General features: G+C 41.1%; 1 protein-coding gene across 1 annotated transcript in view; it reads left to right on the forward strand.

Annotated features, from left to right (window-relative positions):
* Window positions 1-2,499: 2,499 nt before the first annotated feature.
* The window catches only part of LOC118328086 (kelch domain-containing protein 8A-like), a 31,358-nt gene continuing 15,978 nt past the window's right edge, over window positions 2,500-17,879 (forward strand). Inside the window, exons 1-2 of the mRNA XM_035661690.1 lie at window positions 2,500-2,677; window positions 5,422-5,483. The gene's annotated coding sequence lies outside the window, so the exon portion shown is untranslated. The remainder of the gene's footprint in view (window positions 2,678-5,421; window positions 5,484-17,879) is intronic.

A 17,879-nucleotide genomic window follows, 5' to 3' on the forward strand; every position in this document is an offset into this window, starting at 1 on the left:
ACTGTAGAAACATGGTGGTTTAGCATTACAGACTCTGTACAGGAGAACCCCCTCCCTAGATAAAAAGGAAATGAAAACACAATATATATTACATTCAGGTGATTATGAGAACATACCTAATTTTATGTTCCATTTCTACCAATAGATCATCCTAAATTCATTTAACCTACATTTAATTTAATCTAACCTAAAATGTACATAGTGAACAATCTAAAGGGCGCAGGGAACAACAAAACATAAAAAATAAATAAATAAATGCTCTCATTTCTTCTACTGCTTTCTTGTCATTGAGTTACTTTAACAAATTCATCTTCAATTAAATATGTGGTTTAAAGGTCGCTTCAACACATCAAACTGTGTGAACTGCACATGATTTAGAGGCTGCAGAGATGACAGTTATACAGGCTAGTACCTTTTAGCAGTTAATCATTTTATACCATTATTCACAAATTTAGTTACTATTTTTATGGTACAACTCAATTGCTAAGATGATGATTTGATGGAGCATCAAACTGGATTTTTAATTAAAGGAAACAGAAAAAAAAATGGGTCACTGCTGTTTGTTTTGTTTACTGCAGACATGCGTTTTTGTTTGTCTTTTTTCCTTTCAAAAATTACAAATTTGTATGTTTTGTGTTTTATATGGTAAAACATGTCAGCTTCTGGTCTTAAAGGTCGAGTGTGTAGCATTTAGGAGGCTCTATTGGCAGAAGTGGAATATAATATTCCATTTAGTGTATAGTCCTTAATAATGAATGGAAATAAGAATTGTTGTGGGTTTTTTTTATTACCTTACCTACCTACAACAGTGGTTCTCAGACTTTTTTATTAATTTTTTAAAATATTTTTTTCAACCAACCAAAACAGCACAAACCAGTTTTGGTAGAAAAAGATGCTTATAAAAGTACAGTACAGCGATTTATTAAGGAAGACACTTTAATGCTTCATTTGAAATATTTAGAATCCATCACTGTCATGCAATAAGACAGCATTGTAGTTACACTGAACTGCATCTTTTTTTAAACAAAATCTCTCTTTATTGTATTCTATAAAAAGGGAGACAATAAGTCCACTGACAAACAAGCATAATCTGAACAATTACAAAACTAAGAGATAAAAACAATGAAACAAAAACAAGACAAACACTTAAAACAGAAAATACATGTCATTTTAAATGTAAAGTACCACCTGCAGTACTCCAAAGTACCCTTAGGGGTACACATGCCTACATCTGAGAAACTCAGCCTTTTATATCTGCACACTGCAGGTCTCCTTTGTCCACTGGAGGGGCAACCTAGAAAGCACTTTATCATATTTATTTTTTGATGATTTATCTACCAAAAGGGCATCCTAGAGGAAACTTTTGCAGCATTTTTTAGAACACAACAACCTAATCCACCAGTCCCTAAGGGGACATATGAAAGCTGACGCTTATTCTCATTGTCATACACAGCTGTGTATGAATCATAGGCCTACAGAGATGAGTAAACAGGTTTTTTCATGTGATTTTTTTGTGAGTGTGAATAGAACTAGGGTAAGTCATTTCAGGGTGTACGTGTATTGGAAATAATGAACCTTTTCACAGACATTTGAAATATAATAGCCTGAAAAACACAGATGGATGCAATGGCTACAAACAAACCTTAAAGCTGGCTCACATAAATGGAATGCAGCCTTCGTTAAAGGACCAGTAGGATTTAGTGGCATCTTATGGAGAAAGTTGTTACTAACTGCTCAAGTCTGTTTTTGACGACCTGGAAGGTAAAAATAAAAAACAATGATTCTCATATTCAGGTGATTAGAAACTAATGAAAACATACCTATGAATATTATATTATATTTCTGCCAATAGTTCCTCCTAAATGTTACACACTGGACCTTTAATCTTGTTAATTACACCTGTGCTTTTCCTCCTTTGACATGACTTAAAAATGTGAAGTGTCTATTGACAGACTCTGTTGTTGATGAGTAAAGTTGAATAAAATTGAATGAAATAAAAAAATAATCAATTATTAGAACTATTACAAAATATTATAATGGAAAGATTGATCCCGGCTGTATCGTGGTGGGCCTGTGTCTGACCCAGGTTACCAATATTAATAATAATAATAATAATAATAATGTCCGGACTGGGCAGCAGGTAAGGATCTGGAAATGGAGAGCTTGCTGCTTTGTCACCAGGATAAAGGTTTATATTCCCAAATCCTTACAACCCTTTGGATTTATTTAACGCATAAAATATGTACACTGTCAACTCAAATCAACTGAAACACCCATTTCACATCTTTTTTAATTCATATAGGCTACTGAAATAGTGTCAGTGGGCTCCCCTTTACTAAATATAGGTTATCACAACACACAGGCTCTCTCCCTCTCTCTCCGGATCGTACCATCGCAGGGATGAATTTTAACTTGAGCGATGAAAGCTGGAGATGAATACTTCATCTGTGACCCACATAATGGCGATATATCAGGCTCGGTAAGCGGAGCTCGGTCGTTGTTACAGCCCGCTCCTCCGCTGTGCGCTCCCGGTGCGGCGGGAGCTATTACCGGCGCGCCTCCCATCTTCCTCCGCCTGGATCCGACTCCTCACTCCATCTCGCTTCCAGGAGGAGGAGAGGGAGAGGGAGAAGGAGAAGCGGCAACCACCGAGAGACAGGCGGCGGAAACGGAAAAAGTAAGTGGCTCGCGGGGGGAAATGAGTGGAAATGTAGTCGGTGTTTCTGAGGGAGGCACTGGGTGTACATGAGTCCGGGCTCAGTTGGAAAGTAGAGCTAGTAACTTCAGCTAGCAGTATTTCGTTACTCGTTACATTCGGCTTGAGGCAACCTCGAGAAAGTTACTGTTTTCTGCTCTAAACTTCGGCTGGAGACTGTGCACAGTCAGGCTAGTGGCGCCATAAGGGCACTGTAGGCTAACATTAACACTGTTTATAAAGAAGGTGACACTTTATTTTGCCTTGTTGCTAGCTGTGGCTTTAATTAAAGTACAATAGTTAATCCATTAAGCCTTTATGAAGCCAGCCACTTCACTGTGGATATAGTACAATGTAAATGTTGCTCCTGTAATTGGCTTTGTGTGTGACACTGTGATAATTAGCCGCCTAAAAGCCTCCATTACAAATGTACAAAGGATAAACAACAACATGCAGTTGTCTGAATAGTTCCTCCCAAAGTGAAGAGCAGGGAGAAGAACATATGGTAACTGAACACACTGAGAGTGATGGGGCTTTATACTTGAGGGGTATTAGTGATATGGTACCAAATAAATCAGAGACACCAGCAATATTGTAGTAGTAGATAATGCAGATAATCATCTATCTATCTATCTATCTATCTATCTATCTATCTATAGATAGATGTACTTTAGTCATCCCAAGTTCCTAAATATCTATAGAATACACAATATGCAGAATATCCTAAAATACAATACAAAATATAATTAATAGATACAATAATAGAAATATACATACAAAATGAATTGAAACATATCTGGATGGTTTAAATAAGACCTTGGCTGATATCTTTCTCTATAATTCATCATGCTTACATTCTTACATTCAATCTAAATGTGATACTCATCTCCCAAATGACATTCATTCGTTGCAGAGGTTGCAGGTATCCAGCCCTTTATATCTTCCAGTGACCTCAGGTATCCTGGTGTTGTTGACTTCATAATTACATAGCCATCATTTAGTCAGGAGTTATTGCATTAGTTTCAGCTCTGTCTACCTCACACACTGCTAACTGTGTCGAAGTCCCTGTTTGAATATTACTGGATTGTTTACATCATTTGTCATAGTTCAGCAGGTTTTCAAACTCCTTCCCCAGCCCATGAAATGATGATTGATGATGATGGATCTATTGTTACAGTCCTCATTGCAAGAATGACAGTGAATATAAAGACCATCCAGGCCTTATCTGAAAGGTCACTTACTCAATATTCACCACACTTGTCTGTCTTCAGCCCGACTCGGCACTGATACAGGAGGAAGAATGACATTTCTTCCTCTTCCTTGCTCCCCGGGGGAGGTTGTCACTCTCCTCGACTCTCGCACTTTGTTCCAAAGTTAGAAATTCTCAACTCAAGTTACAATTGCATAACAATGTAAAGTAGACCTTTGTACTCCAGTGCAGCCTATCAGAAACTCCAGGGAAGACACATGGACCCCAGCTTTGCTCAACAACTATTATATTAATTGGGGCTGCACAATTGATCGCAATATTATCGAAATCGCAATGTGGCATATGCAAATGGAAGAAAGCTGCAATGTTTGGATGAAGGTAGAATGTGTGAAAAAGCAGCATTATAATGAACTATTTGGTGCTGCAGAGATGCACTGGTCTACATATCTTGTTCTCCAGATTTAAGAAAACATGTTTGTTTGGTACAAACCCCAACAAATGTCACATCATCAGGATTTTAAACGTTTTTTTTCCGTGAAAATGTATGATGCAAAGATGATCATTCCCACACTAATAATGAATCATATCGCAAGGTCTGTCAAAATAATGGCAATATGATGTTTATACCACACCGTGAAGCCCTAACATTGTTGTTATTTGGTAAAGTTAGCTCACTATTTAATACAGAATTTGAGCAGCTTTGTATTTTAAAGCTGCATAAATCACTTTTTAGCAACAGATGGCAGAACTCTAAAGAAGATGACACACAGCTCATTGTTATGGCTAACATGTTTGCAAAACAAATGCCTACTTACACAGCAACATTAGCATTTTTAAGGTGTTGTATTTTTGGCCCCAGATGTATTTAAGTCCAATAATAACTTTCCTTTGGTCTTCACCGACTCCTGAGAAAAGTAATTTGCTCTGTAGCTGCCAGAAGTTTAGTTTTCTTTAGTTTGTTAGTTGCTGAATGTGTCTGTCTGCTGTTGGGTGCTGTGCGGGCAGACTGCAATCATACTGTATTATCTGCTGCAAATAGAGTCGACAGCGGGGTTGGGTATCATTTGAAGTTTTTCGATACTAGTGCCAGTCTGATACCTGAGTTTTGGCACAAAACCAAAATGATACTTTTGATATTTGATGGAGAACTTTAAACTGTTTTGCTATAAAATAATTTTTGTTCATTGCTGTCTAAACACCAGCAGCCATATGAGAAATTCCAAAGACAATAGACCAAATACGGATTTAACTCAGAAACTACCAGATCAAAGAAAAAGTAAATAATAAAGCATCAGAGGAAACATTCAGTAGCAGCTTTTCCTTACAGCTGCAGACACAGAATCAAGGTTAGATACCCGGTGTTAGCTGAGAGCAGTGAGATAAACAAACAGTACATTTTTGGGCCAGAAAACCAAAGAAATGCCCTTAAAGAGGCTAACAAGCGCAGTAGAGCTGCACTGTTGGCTGATCATTCTCTGTGGTGTAGAGTTTATATTGTCATCTTCTCATTTTACAGCTAACTGAATCGTAGTGCTGAGAAATCGTCCAGGGTTTCCTGCCGGGGATTCCGACCTGAAGGTACAGTAGTGTCACTGATTTTCTTCTAGTGGAAGAGCCTCACCTCCTCACCCCACATTTTCCTTTCCACTCCCCCCTCCTCGTCTTTACTTCCTGTCCTCATCTTTTCGTTTCAGCAAGCACTGATTACTTCTTTCCGTACACACTCATAATTGCAATTTCAGTTGCTATGCACAGTGTGCAGTCGTTATGTTAAATCAATGCGGTTCGATGCCGGCCTCATTAACGTTAGCCTGCTCATTGGCTCTTAAGACGGGATGGAGCTCCCTCCTGTCAAAGTTAGACGGAAGTTTCAAAACTGGTATAACGTACAGTATGTCTGTCAGGAAGAGATGGCCCATCATCTCCACACCACTGGCTGACAAGGTGAGTGACATTTTCAAATTTTGAATTGGCAGCAGAGCTCCAGAGGCAGTTTGACTGACAACTGGTGGCACAGACTTTGTAACATGTCTTTTAGTATAAAACAGTAAATGACATTCATTTATTGTATACTTGTTGAGAATGCACTACTTATATTAGTAAGAATTGTATACTTTATATTATTGGTATAGACTAAAATGTACACTGTGCTATGCATATCATCACTATGCTAAGTAAAGTAGAGTCCCTGCTAACACTGTAGTATGCATTAGTGGTATTGGTAAATTAGCCATTAGCATTATGAAAAATGTATAGCAGCTTCAAGAGTAAATATTCTTAAATGAAATGTGCGTATTTTTAGAATTTCAATGTATGAATTATTGTTTGTTCTGATGTGGATTACAAACTTTAATCTGAACTTGAACTTTGTAGTTTTATATGAGAGATTAGTAAAAATGTGTTAAAAATATTATAGATATAATGTATTCTTTTTTTTTATCAAGCAGAGACTACTTTCCCTGTTTGCACAGAGAGCTGAACTGAATGGTTGGACACTGTGTGCAGCTAAAAATCACTGCATGGCTTATAAATTCTTGGTTGCTCAGCAGGTCCAAAAATAGGCCTGGCTAGATCAGCTACAGCTAATAACAAAAACCGTTACAAACCTTAATTGCTTCAGGTCAGTAGTTTGGATAGTCGTAGTGGCCTGCTTTTACTGAAGTGTTAGCATGCAGTACTGGAACTGATCTACAGGGACACATAAAGGTATTGTTTATGCACATACCTAACTGGAGGCAAGCAGCCTGGTTACTGTGTATCTGTATTACAGCTAGATAAAAGCCAGCCTGCAGAATACACTGCCCAGACCTGCTGTCTTATGATCCACACACAGAGGAGGTAAACACACACTTTGTTTTCTATAAACACACCTCCTAACCCTGAAATAACTCTTTAGAAAGAAAAATGCCCTCACTATGCACAAATGCTCTGAAAGTCAACCACTCAAATCTTAAAAGAGAGGAAGTACAGCTAACACACACATAAAAGCATAGTGCAGTGAAAGAACCGTTAGGGAGTTAATTCCAATTCTGCTGACAGTAGATAGGTCTTACCATTCTCTCTCTATCACATAGTAATTACTTATAAGGCCACAGGGATTATGATGTCCCCAACTCCCCTCTGTAATAGAGCTTGTGCTCCATATAACCCGTTAGCTTTGCTACCCAGTCCCTATCACCCCCCTCATTAAGCTGTCCCTCCCTCTCATTATGCCCTCCATGTAATATCCTCCATCCATTAACTTAGCCCACTTCTCCCACTCCTCATTGTAACACCCCCTCCTCTTTCTGCCTTTCCTCCATCTTTCCTATCTTTCCTTACGCTTCTTCCTCCTCTGCTCTTTTCTCCACTCAAGCCTTCACAGCACTGCCACACTGGATCAGCTCACTCTAATTTGACTCCTACACAGCAGTCAGTGAGCGGGAGCACAACCACTATGTCTTGAATATACGAGTGGTTGAGCCTGGGAGGGGGCTGTGCTTCACGGACAGAATACAGTACAGTGTGAATAGAATATACATTGTCCTTATGTAACCAAGGCTGTTCTCTGTGGCAGGAACATCATGTACGTGCATACATCAAGCTTAGTTTTCTCAGCTCTGCTAATGCTTTCTTTTTCCTAAGCGCCAGTATCTATTTCCATCTCGTCTCCATGGCTTCTGGCACACCAACATGCAAAATGCAGCCTTGTATTCTGATTAGCATCTCTACGGCTTCAACTGTTTCCAACTCTCACATAAAAACTCATTAAGATGTTTGTGCATCAAAGAGTGGGAGTGTGTGTTGTGTAAACGTGTCTGTTGTGTCTGTGTAGCTACTGTGTAGGGCCTAAATATTGAATTTTGGTAGTGGTTGTATGGTAGGGGAGATGGTAACCCTTGTTAAAGGTTAGGACTGATATGAATGACCTCCTCTCCGGACTTACATTGACTACTCTAAGACCTTTGACCCCCTCCCAGATAATGCTCTGGTCTTGTGTTCACAGGCAGCTGAGATGGGGGGAGGTGTGTTGGGGTATGGGGTTTCGGCAGCTGTTTTAAGTAAGAAAAGCTTTAAAAACCCTAGCTGGTATTTCCTTCAGGAGTTGGAAGAGACCAAAAACAGAACTAAAAAAGTGAAAATTGGACTTACATTTGCAAAGTAGCCAGAAACACAGCTCAAAATGAATGATAATGTTGCTTCTTATCCGTAAATATGTCAGGAAAAAAATATTCTGTTTATCTGCGGTTGGGTCGCGGTGGAAGCAAGTTCAGCAGGGTATTCCTATCGTTGCTCTCCCCAGCAACGTTTTTCAGCTCCTCCTGGGGGATCCTGAGACTTCCCTAGGCTAGACAAGATATGTAATTCCTCCAGCAAGTTCTTGGTCTCCACTGGAGTTCCCTCCTTGTTGGTTATTTCTACACAAAGTAGCAGCAGCTCTACTCCGAGCTCCCTCCGGATGTGCAGACACCTCTCTAGCAGAGAACCATGGCCTCAGACTTGGAGGTGCAGACTGCCCTGGTGTGTGCTGAAGGTCACGGTCTGATAACGCCAACAGAACCATGTCATCTGCAAAAAGCAGAGATGCAATTCTGATGTTCCCAAACAGGACACTCTCCATGAGGAAAAATACAGTACAAGTGACAGTACACTCATTATTTTTTACATTACTAAAGCATAAAATGGCCTATTGATATTGTTCTTGTATCCGTGGAACACGGATACAAGAACAGAAGATCAATATCAATATCAGAGCAAATATCCTATTTTAATAAATAGGATATTTGCTAAAATATCCTATTTTAATAAATAGGATATTTGCTCTGTGCAGTCGATATCAGGCGAAGCCAAAACGTGAAATTGTGAAATTGAAAATATGTGGCATGCCTAGCTAGAGACATATGACTGAGACTCATAAGACAGTACATAAAGGGAGTCTCTATTCTTTCCTCTGTAACATGACGGCACGAGTTGCTACGGTGACAGCGTGACTGCTCATTTTTGCAGCATCTGTCAGCTGAACACAGGCGCATACATACACAAATAAAAGACACACAAAAACACATAAGGACAGGCTCTTCAAGCCAGGGGGGGCAGAACAGAGCGAGTTCTTTGCCGTTTAAAGGCAGATAAGAGAAACGCCAACTGCTCCACAACAGCCTCGGCCAACAATCAGCCACAACTGATTTAGTCTCAGCTCTCTCATTACAGGACCTGGAGCCTGTGCTGCCAGATTCAGCCCGCTAATTCACTTCATCAGTACCAATACGGACATAGGAACAGCTGGGCTGAAGCGTTTTGCTATTTCAATCTTGTGTAAAATATGTAAATGACAACATTCACAGTGAGGTGGCCAGCCGCAGCAGCAGAGCTAAAAGAAGCTCTAGTGACAGCAGCAGGTAATTTCCCTTCTCCGGGCAACATTATTATGCGGCATTGTTACTTCTTACCATAGAGTCTCTGTCTGTTGAGGGTGATTTATTACAGATAGCACACAGTATGTTTATGTGTGCACAGTAGAGATAAGATTAGAAGAGAGAGCAGCCATTGGCTCCATTTGCTCTCTGGAGGCTGAGGGATGCCGTCTCTCCCTCTAGCCTATTGATCCACAGGTCAGCTCCGACTCAGAGGAGAGTCTTGGTTGAGCGACTCTCTGCAGCCCACAAACCTTCAGACTTTAGCATACTGCCCAACTCTGTTAAGGCGGCACATTCACCTAATCCTGTCCAGGCCATTAGATCAGTTGGAGCTGGGCAGCCAGGTAACACAGAGCTTCATCTAATCTTGGAGCTGACCGGCGGCAGGAAGTCTGCAGCTACTGTTGGGAACAAAGTGGTAATTCAGTTGGCTGAGAGGAGCTGAGCCGTGGACCTGTCAGCCTCTCCGGCCTCTCTGAATGTGTTCATGCTGGAATGTGCTGTATGTTCACATGGCGAAGAAGAGCTCTCATGCCCTGAGGTATTACAGCCAAGAGGCCCTGTAAATGTCATGTACATTAAACTGTGGTGGTCTGAAGTAAAGCAGAGAAAATTAGGCCTTTACTTTGGCTCCATCTTTAGTGTTCATCTTTCTTTGCTGAAGTGTTTCTCCTCTGCACTTTCTAGACATCACCTGTCAGTGAAACTGCGTGGGCAGTACTTCATTTTCTTTGCATTTTCTCCAGATAAAGTTTGAGCTTCTTTGAGTTTTTTTGTTCATCCATCCATAGTAGCTGTCACTGCCAGAAACATAGAACACAAGTTCCTGTGCTTCGGGAAAGCCCCGACCTGAAGCCCAATCTTTGGAATAATACTTTAAAAGCTTTTAGGGACCTGCTGTTGGAGTGCTGCAGTTGATTGACATGGGGTACGTAACATTGCTGGCTTCATCAAGCTGCTACTGTTTGTAAATGTTTACTCAGACGTGACACGACATTTACAGAAAGAAATGATGCTCACGCGATATTTGCCATCTTGTGCGTGAGGGGGGAACAGATAGAGAGGAGGAAAACAGTTGGAAAGTAATTATGTGAAGGAGCAAGAGTTTTCTGTTCTCTCACAGGCTGCATTAGTGATCAATTTGAAAACAAATAATGAATTGTCTCATCAATTTCATCACTTATTAGGAGAATTTCCACTATGCCAGACACATGTTTTGTAAAGAAAATTAATATTGATTTATGGCTATTATAAGCACCCTGTTGGGGCATCTGGCTGTGTCGTGTTCAGCTCAGTCGCAGCTGCTGGAGACAATCCGCTGCCATTTTAACTGGTGTGTGTGTGTGTGTGTGCGTGTGTATGTGTGTGGATGTCCGTAGTACATGTGGCTCTTTTCCCCACTCTTCTATCTTTACAGGTATGTTTTTTTCACCTGTACTGTGTTTTTATGTTCACAAAACATTCACATATTTTTCTGTTTCTGTTGACAGACACAGTGTGAATTTTACCCTGGCCTATACATACTATGTTGACTAGCAGTTATTCACAAGCTACTGAGCTGTGTCTAAAATTATTTATTGTCAGACAAAATAAACAAAAATACAGGTTAATGACAGCAGCTGTGCTCAGTTGGCTACACTGACATTTAAAATGAGTGATGGCAGAGAAGGTTTTCAACAGCAAAAGGTTTTAATACTCTACAGTCAAAAAGCACCTGTTACTACAGCTTAAAACATGTATTTATGTACATTTTGATAAAATAGCTCTAAACTATATTATAAATGTGGCTATTGAAGAACAGTCTTAGTTTCTAAAACATTTCCAGTGGATAAACAGCAACTCAGCTGTGACTGAGCCTGAACACAGCCAGATGTACATTTGGCATAGGGGGGCCAGTCACAGAGAGACGCACCGATACAGGCTTGGCCACTTCTAAAACGCCTTGGCAAAGAGCGTGGGGGAAAAACCAGCTGGTTCGCCTGTGGAGCCACATGCACAACCGGGTGATCGTATTTGGATTTGTTGAAGAAGTACAGTGAGTGGTGAAACAAGTATTAAGTCACTATAGTAACTTTCATTCAATATAAGTGTCATTATGCTAAACAGTGTATACCACATCCTGCTCCGTGTGCAGTAAAGGCTTTTGTCATAGCAGAAAAAGCACAGGTGGAATAACAAAATTAAGAATGGCTCAGTTAAATCAAGTGTCCCAGTGAGCAAGCACACACAACCTTCCCTAAGTGGAATGCAGCCATCATTAATGTTATTAAATGCCCCCAAGCATTTCCTGCTACGGTGTGTCAAAATGTCTGCTGGGAAAAAAGGTCCATCTGCCATAAACTTAGCTTACATTAGCTAAGAAACAGACAGGGCTCGTAGTGTGGGATGAACATTTTCCCAACTCTAACACATCAGTAGATGCTGCTTATATTTACTGTATGGTTTTGTTTGGGTTTTTTTTTTTCAATTCCTCTGCAATATCCTGAATGGGGATTGTTCACCAGGTCGCTAGATGTAGATGTCACCGAAGCTGACCTGCAGTTGTGTGTGAGTACATGATACTATGTTTAATGGATATGATCTACTGAGCAGCGCCACATGCATCTCCCTTTTCTCCCTTATTGTACCACAGTATATCTATCGCTCTTTAGCGCTTGGGTGAGCTCACTGCAGGACGTCAACGGGCTGAACCTCAGTTGCATCAGTGAACAGAGGAAAGTAACAAAACACATTTATTTTTATGAAAATAAATGTCCCAGATGATTTATTCTGAGGCCTTTAGTAATAAACAGGAACTGCTGTGTCTTCACTTTCCTGTGTCTATCTTTACTCTGCGAATACCTTTTTCGCTCCTAAAGTTAAATGGATCTGTATCAATAGCAGGTTGTCACCATGAAGTAGCTGGCCTGTGCTGAACTTTACCAGATAAGGCTTGTTTGAGCCAAAACAGGACTGATAGTATCGGACTCAGGGAGGTGGAACTGCTATTGGAGCACTGGGGGACGAATTCTGCATTGTTAAAACCAGTCCAGTGTGAAAAGCTGTCCGTCTGATAAAGCTCAGGCACCTTCTTTGGGAATTTTTTATACACTTCCACACACACACATCCAGATAAGCGCACACACGTTCACACGCATGCATGCACTAACAAATTTTGGCAACTTTTTCCTTGTACCGAGGTCAGCTACAGACTGCAGCACAGATGCGCTATTTGAATACTGCAGACTAATTAAATACAAGTCAATAAATGATCCCTTGCTGAACTGCCTGCACCACAGAGAGAGAGAGAGAGAGCGAGAGAGAGAGCACAGAGAGGATCAGCCATAGACCAGAATAAAGCACACCAGGCGTTTTATCTGACCTCTAAATAATGAAAAATAGGTTATTGCACTAAAAACAACCTGGCGTAGGAGGCGCCTTTTCCCAAATCGCAGCCCGACCTGTAAGACACGCTCGAAAGGAAGATTAAAGGAGGCTCAGGGAAGGAGGCTGTGTTTAAAAAATTCAAACACATACAGCAGGTTAAAGATTGCTGCTGTATTTCACGCTATAGTGTGGTGTTCAAAGCAGTAGCCAATATGGTCCTTTTCATCTTTCATTTCAAACCTCAGTGTATTGTGATGTCCATCAATACAGTTCTGTTTTTTACCCATTGGCAGGATTTTCACTTGCAGATTACCCTGTAAAAACAAGCTGAAACCAACATGCAGATCAGACACAGGAGCAGTGCCGTTTTTGGCTCTTGTTTTGGCATCAGGTCAGGTTTCCACATACTCAGACCATCTTTTATCGCAAACGAGAGTCCAAACAGCAGTTTTGGGGGGATTTTTCCAAAATCCCTTTTCTATTGCTTTTTCTGTGTGGTGTGTTTAGTTATTCCTCTTTCCCGGTCAAGCATTTTGTATTTAAGTAATCCACATGTAAATTGTGTGCCAGCATTTCAGTATTCCATGTTTATAAAGTTGGGGGGACTCACAAGGGACCTGATATCCTGACTTTTTGTCTCCAAAAAGATGGATCCTACATTTCCCATAATTCAACTCAATAGTTTCTTCTGTAAACACCCATGTCTTTCAAACTCCACAACCCCAGTATCTAACGCAGGCTTTCTGCTTTATATTTGTAGTCTCCAAGCCTTTGCCAACATCACCAGGGTTTTTTGTTTTTATCGCAAAAATGAATTGATCACACCTCCGCGCTGTGTGCTGTGTAATGTGTGCTGTTAGTGCTCACCGGTGACTGTGCTTTCTCGCAGTTTGAAGAAATGCTAGGCCCCAGACTGTGTTCAGACTGTAGGAACATCTTGTTTTCTGATTCCAATGTATAGGACTGCCTTTCCAGCATGTTGTATGTGTGTGTGATTACGTCAGATTTGGTTTTTCAGGCGTCTTTCTAACTATCTGCATTGGTTGCTGTGGTAACGACCTAGATGCGTGTATGCTAACCAGTGGTGTGATTTTCCAACATAGAAGGAAAACAACAGGCTGCCATCTAGATGGAAATGTGTCCTCAGTATATGTCACAGCAATATGTTGCCATGGTGCAGGAGTTCTCCATGGAACATGAGTGAAGACTGATACTCTCTTTCACTCCTGTTTTGAGCTGCAATCATAGCAAACTGCCTGCACTCTGGCTATCAAGGTTCTCCTTGATGTGTTGCAAGTGATGTAAGGGAGGTTTCAGATGGGACTGAGTGACACATCTCTAGAAATCCTATTTGAATATGTTTTACTAATATTTAACAATGTGTTATCAATATTTAACATCTTAATGTGGTTTAAATCTGATGGTTGTCGTGTTTGTTCTTTCTAGGGAACCTCTACCTCTACTACTACACCACATTTACGTCATATTGACAGAACTCAATAGAGCAACCAAGTGGAGGAAAAAAACGTGTCAGCTGACTAATAATGAGCAGGGGGAATTCTTGAAAGATTCAATACTGGATCTGCTGAAGTGTGAACAAACTGATGGCAAAATGGTAATCCAGTATTAACACTTAAGTTGCTTTCGGTGAGTGGTTACCCCCACGACCCCAACCTCCCCATTATTGATTTAACTAAGCCTGTCCCCGACTAAAGATTTTCCAGACGACTAGTTGTAGTTAGCTCAAGGCATTAGTTGACTTGTCATCAAATGTTTATGATATTTAATTATTTAAATGTATATATATTTTAAAAGCCACGTGTTAAATGCTAACTGATACTAATGTGAATGTTGATGTGTTGATGATTCTGAATGTGTCAGAACAACCAGACAAGGTTGAACATTTAGTTGAGCAACTCTGTTGCTCACTCGCCTGACTCTGGCTCTGGTGCTCATTCCCCAGGCCTGAAACCCTCCTCCTCCCAGCACTCCAAAGCTTCTATGCTAGTGGTGTAAACAAACCTCGTCTTTTGTCTCTGTGACAAGGTCCAGCTCCTGAGCATGGAGTTTAACGTTGTTTTTGTTTTTCTGGACTTAATGAAAAGGTCGTAGACTAAGAGTCTTCTCATCAATGGTTTAGGCACTTATTAGGGGACAGCCCTAGATTTCACTTGGATTGTTCATGTATGTGTTTATTATAATACTCCCCAACCAATTTAGCATCACACTTGTATAACAATATAAACCAAAAGAAGATTTTCGTCTTTTTCCAAAAGACATAGCCTTGTGCCACGGCAGACTTGGGTGTGTTAGTAGCGGCTAATGTAGCTTGGAGCAGCTAGCTTCAAGCATAGATGAGGAGTGGGCTACAGAGTTCAGGTAATCTAATATCAAAACTCCACACCCCCAGATTTTTTTAATTTTAAACTTGTAGTGTTCAGCCCCAAACAATGCTGACTCAATTGACATCACTTGAGGCAATTCAGACTTCACAAAGCTTCCTCTGGAGCCACTAAAGATTTGATATAACTTTTTTAACAAATGCGGTAATACACCCCTACATTGTAAAACCACTGTAATGTGTAAAATTGCATTTCCCTTCTAATTTGAGCTAATGCATCAAAAAACTAAACTTAACTTCTGATTGACTCCCATTGCAGTGACTGAAATCCATCCAGTCAGGCAAGCTTGTAGCATTTGGAGTGGAAAACCCAAAAGTGGTTTCACCTTCTAATTCTTTCAATTGAACTAATTCAATAAAATTGTAGCTGAAGAACATTTATTTGGAAAATGTTGTTCATGATACATCGGAAAACAACACCATGAAAAATTAATAATATGAGACTATAAATGTGAGAGTTAATTCAATCTGATTCCCTAATGCAAGTTTTTCCTGGGGAAGAGTAATGCTGGATTTCCTCCTTCGAGGTCTGATTAATAAGGGATTAACTCACATGGCGGTGCAGTTGGATCCAGTTTAGTCATCTCAAATATTCCAATTTGTTGTATCAAACGTTATTACTGGCTAGATTTGTGCCTTGGCTTCAGGTTAGCTTTTGCAATCTCGCTATTTGCATATTGATGTGTCTGAAGTCCATGAGCAGAACAACCAACAGGCTGAGTTCAGATGTTCCTCCTCTACTACAACCTGTTTATCATAAGTGATGTGTATTGCCATTACATCTTGGAGGGGAGGTTGATAGGACACTAATCAACAATAAGACATGATATGAAATTAACATGCACTTCATCATGCTTAATTTAATGAATCATACTTTCTATGGCTTTACATTTAGAGACCGTCCCTATGCACGGAGCGAGCTGAGTGAGAGTAACTATGCTACCTAATTAAAAGTTTCAAGTTGGAGGCACGCTGATTGTAAATGACTTCAGATTATGCTGGTGGGCTTACTGTTGATCTCAAGCTGTTCAAGCAGTTAATTAAAAAAAACGACATGGCGAACCAAATCGGTTACAGATTGCAATTAATGCACTCTGTGAGCCGGGCCGGGAGAGAACTACCCTGCCTCGTTAGCAAGCGCATGCCTGCCAGGGTCAGCCTATAGGAAGGCAACTGCTTTTATTTGTTTTTCATCCTTTTTCATAAGCCATTATTAACAGCAAACCAAGCGATAAGCAATCATGTGCAAAAGAAATGAAAAAACAAAAGCTGCGCCCTCTTGGGAAAAGCCTAACTGTTGCTATGGCAACCTACCCTCGCACATTAAAACAGGAGAGTTTATTTTGAAGGACAGTCCTCTCTTTATCTTCCCCCTTTGTCCTCTATTCCTTGGTCTGTGAGATGATCAAAGCCATGGCAGGTAGATAAAGCGCAGCAGTAAAAGGCGGACAGAGGGGGAGAAAAAGGGGAAGAGTGGAGGTAAGGACAGGCCGGGCGGGGGGGGGGGCCACATGTCTTAAAAGACGAGACACGCGTGTGGAGGCTTTAAAGGGAGTAAACTGGGTGAGAGATACGGGGTGTTAAAATCGACCGCTGCCCGGTCAGGTGACTTAAGCGCAGTTCCGGTTTGCTTTTTAAATCTTCCTCCTGTGCCTCGCAAATCACACCTGGAGCCCAGGGACTAGTGTATTCCTCCCTCTGTGACACCATAGGTTGAATACAAGGGTGGCGTTTAGGTATGTAGGTCCTGTGATGTGGTCCGGACCACTCTAGGTTGGGCGAGTGGTAATCGCTGGGTTTATTTTGGATGATCTCCTCCGAGTCGATGAAGAGACTTCCGTCCCGGCCACGATCTGGGCCTCGCTGGAAAACCGGGATGAGATAGACGTAGGGCACGGAAGAAAAGGCGAACTGGGCGTTAATGGAAACTCCGGATCAAGGCGCTCCGGAACTGAAAGGGGGATGAACACCAAGAGAATAACCAACAGTCTAAGCGTCATCCGAACATCACACTTACAAAGAGGAAACGGTATTAAACGACTGAGGAGAACGTTCAGAACTTGATGCATCTGCCCATTCAGGATTAACCAAACATCGCATCTGAATAGTACAAGTACTGTATCACTCTGAGCGAGAGGCCTTGGAGGAGGAGGATGTTGTTGTTTCTCTAGTTACTCAACAGGACAACAGTAAGAATCGTGCGTAGGTGTTAAAAGGACAAGAGTGAAGATAAACTGTAATAGTTGTACGTAATCAGACCAATACGCCTGACTCCATTACTGTTTAATCATTGGAAACGCAGCAATGGCGCAATAGCCCTATCTCCCGGTGTGGGACCTCTGAAGGACGTGTGAAGACGAGGGACGGTCAAGTATCTCACGTGTCACTAAGCAGTTCAGGCTATCTCTCTTGTAAGGATGACAACCGGTGATGGGCACGCGAGCAACAGGCTGGGATCGATGTGACTTTGTACATTCGAGGAAAAGTTGCTTAAAGACACAGGACTAGAAATGGCGACCAAAAGAACAAGGCTATTCAGTGAAACAGTAACAGAAGTGAAACATCTCTTACCGCAGAGTCGGAGTTGTAAGGGTGTTGGTTGTATCATATCACACAATGGAAAAAGCACAACAGACGGATTGACGAGACAACCAGCGGTGAGTTGTGTCTCCGATGTGCCCGCAGCGTCAGAATACGCGAGAACTTGGGGGGAATGATCAATCAACCTCTCCTTACCGAGCCATCAATATAGCAAGACGACATCTTCTATCATTCCATTCTCTGATTTGTCGCTTTCTTGTTCATGGCCCG

Source organism: Morone saxatilis, unplaced genomic scaffold (genome assembly GCF_004916995.1).
Source record: "Morone saxatilis isolate NCDOM2014 unplaced genomic scaffold, NCSU_SB_2.0 Contig18, whole genome shotgun sequence".
Classification (NCBI taxonomy): Eukaryota; Metazoa; Chordata; class Actinopteri; family Moronidae; genus Morone; species Morone saxatilis.